This window comes from Nelumbo lutea, chromosome 1 (genome assembly GCF_056320005.1).
Source record: "Nelumbo lutea isolate HS-2025 chromosome 1, American lotus-T2T, whole genome shotgun sequence".
Taxonomy (NCBI): Eukaryota; Viridiplantae; Streptophyta; class Magnoliopsida; order Proteales; family Nelumbonaceae; genus Nelumbo; species Nelumbo lutea.
Genome location: NC_142684.1, coordinates 21,772,841 through 21,776,129, shown reverse-complemented (window position 1 = coordinate 21,776,129; position 3,289 = coordinate 21,772,841). Strand labels below are relative to the sequence as shown.

At 46.1% G+C, this 3,289-nt stretch overlaps 1 pseudogene across 1 annotated transcript; it reads left to right on the top strand.

Annotated features, from left to right (window-relative positions):
- Window positions 1–331: 331 nt before the first annotated feature.
- Window positions 332–2,762, top strand: LOC148873902 (putative receptor-like protein kinase At1g11050 pseudogene; annotated as a pseudogene). Its single transcript, XR_016105399.1, has one exon. The product of XR_016105399.1 is annotated as a putative receptor-like protein kinase At1g11050 pseudogene (transcript).
- The last annotated feature ends 527 nt before the right edge of the window (window positions 2,763–3,289 follow it).

The window sequence follows — 3,289 nt, the reverse complement described above, 5'->3', positions numbered from 1 at the left end:
CAATACCATATGAGAGAAGTTTCGTTTGACTTTGACCGCCTACTGCATATTTGCATATGAAGCCGAGGCATCCTTCTTACTTAACTATTACCTCTAAGCTAGGCCAATCATGACACGCCAAGTCAAATCCATGCACATGGGCCCCACTCTCATGCTGACGTGGTGCATTCTGATAGGGTCAGGGGTGCTTTTAATTTTGGACCCGTAATCGAAAGCGTACATTTTGACTTCCGCCAGCCAACGTTGATGTTAAGGCAAGTGGCAACACTTTCGGCTTCACGAGTTATAAAACCACACCAATTTGTACTCTAACACCGGTTTGGATAAGAAACAGAGGAAGAGATGACAAGCAAAAGCTCTGCATTTTCTCACCATCACCTCTTCCTCCTGTTCTTCTTCTCCCTGTTCATATCTTCCTCTGCTGAATCTGTTGATGATGCGTCTTCTTTGTGTCCAATCGATTTCAGCTACGTGCAGAGCTTCCCGTGGGACAGATCGTTGTGCCATGACAATGAACAGCATTGCTGCCAGACCCTGCTCAGTCTCCTCGGCATGGGACTGGCACAGCACCTCAAGGACACCTCCACGTTCCAACTACCCAACAGAGCTTCCTCCTCTGCGTGCCTATCTGATTTCCAAACCAGGCTTATCGCTCTGTCCTTGCCGGAGACCCTCGTACACTTCTGCTTCAACAACTCCGACCAATTTGTTATCAGCTCTTCGAGCTGTGTTGGGATTGTAACGACTGAAGAATGGATAAGAAAAGTTGGTGCAACTTCTCCCTTGGATGTCTCTTGTAAAGGAGATGTGTCCGGCCTCACCTCGTGCAGTTCGTGCCTGGCTGCAGGAATGAAAGTTACTTCGCAACTGGTTGCTTTGGATGAGAAGAACTCCGGCAAATGCTTTTACTTCACGGTTCTATACGCTGCTGGCATTGTTAGTGAATTTGGCCCGCAGGACACTAAGACTGCTGCGTGCATTCTCGGCCTGCCGCTGGTTAGCTCGGCCGCGAGCAACACATCGAAGAGGTTAGGCCGAGGGACGTTATTCAAATGGGTCTTTGGGTTGGTGGGTGCCATCGTCGGTATCATTCTGGTATTGGCTGTGGTCGTAATGTACCGGCTCTGCGCTAATCGAATGAAACGCCGGGCGGCGCATGTAGAATTCGTCAGCAGTGTCAAGGCCAAGGTGAAACCCAACATGGGTGCTATCTGGTTCCAGGCGGAGGAGCTTCGACGTGCCACAGATGGGTTTGCGCAGAGGAATTTCATCGGCCAAGGTGGGTACGGGATTGTGTACAAAGGGACGCTTGCTGATGGGACTTCCATAGCTGTGAAGAAGCTGCTTGATTTGGACTCCAGAGAAGATGATGAGTTCCTGAACGAGGTTGTGATCATAAGCAAAATAAGACACAGGAATCTCCTCCCTCTCCGAGGCTGCTGTGCAGCAAGCAATGATCTGGAGGGTAAGCAGAGATATCTTGTTTATGACTACATGCCCAGTGGCAGCCTTGCTGATCACCTCTTTTCTGCGACTGAATCTGATAACGGTAGCAAGAAACATTTGAGCTGGCCTCAGCGCAAGAACATAATCTTAGACGTGGCCAGGGGGCTAGCTTACTTGCATTATGGAATTAAGCCTGCGATCTACCACAGAGACATCAAAGCTACCAACATTTTCTTGGATTCAGAGATGAAGGCGAGGGTGGCGGACTTTGGGCTGGCCAAGCAAAGCAGGGAAGGCCAGTCTCATATCACCACCCGAGTCGCCGGCACACATGGCTACCTAGCGCCTGAGTATGCGCTCTACGGGCAGCTCACCGAGAAGAGCGACGTTTACAGCTTCGGCGTCGTAATTCTGGAGGTGATGAGCGGGAGGAGGGCGCTTGATACGTCGTCTGCGTCGGCGCTTCTGATCACAGATTGGGCGTGGACGCTCGTCAAATCAGGACAGATGGAAGAGGTGTTGGACGCCTCGATAAGGGGACAAGGACCGAGAGGGATCATGGCGAGGTTTGTCCTTGTTGGAATTCTCTGTGCCCACGTAATGGTTGCTTTCAGGCCAACCATCGCTGACGCCCTCAGAATGTTGGAAGGTGATATCGACATACCCAGATTACCAGACAGGCCATTACCTCTCAGCCATGAGTCCTTTCGTTCTTCTTTGTTTTACAGTAGCTCAACAGGCAGCACGTCTAGATCAAGCACGAGCACGGGGATCAGTAGAGCTTAGCTTGGATTAATTAATTCCTTTGTGCATTCATTTCAAGTTGGGTTAATCAATTTATCAATTACAGGAAACCATATTACCATCTGATGAACTTGCCTACAAACAGTCAAATGGACCAATTTCACAAGTGGATTTGTGCTTAATTTTCTTAATTTAGCAGCTTCGAAGCAGGATTATTCAACATTTGGTCTGGGTTATAATATTCAAACGCCCTTCAATGGAGCAGACAAGCTTGACCATCAATCACAGGAACTGAGCTATTTCCTAGAAGTTCGACTAGTCCACTCGAGAAAATATTTTTAATTCTCTTGTGGTTGTTGGATCATTAATTGTAGATCATGGATCTTTCTTTTTCTTTTTTTTTTCTTTGTTTTTCTTTAATCCCTTGCAATCCCTGGACAGTGTTCGAATTTGCTTGGGGAGCAGGAGCATCTAGGCCAATAGTTATATGCCACGACAGCCTCATACGTGGATATTATTTGTACTGATCTGATTTGGTGTTTCGTGATTGGCTCAGTCAGAATTATATAGTCAATCCACTTCTGAATCCTCAACCCTAGGGCTCAAAAACTGACCCTACTAGTTGTGTTTTTTTTTTGGTCAAATAAAGCAATATATTACAGAGAAAAGCATATACAACTAGCAATGAGAGGTCTAACTAAGGGGTGTTGTGGATGAAAAATTAGTGGGTGTGGATTGGTGCACACCACACACTTTGGCAGGGACAGTCTACACCACACTACTGTTTATACCTATTTTGAATTATGGACAAAATTATGTGGATAGAAACTGTCTATACCCATAGGGGAGTTCTACAAGTGTAATGTGGATTTGTCCACACCACACATATTGATTTCATACATCTCATGTACAACTTGTGAGATAATTTACACAATCGATCATGTAGGGATGCAAATAGATCGGATTGGATTCGAATCAAGGTATATCTGAATCTAATCCGATAGCAGAATACAAGATTCAATTGGATCTCACAAATGGTGATACAGATTTGAATCTGTTAAGGACGTTAGATATCTAAATCTAATTCAATCTGATATAA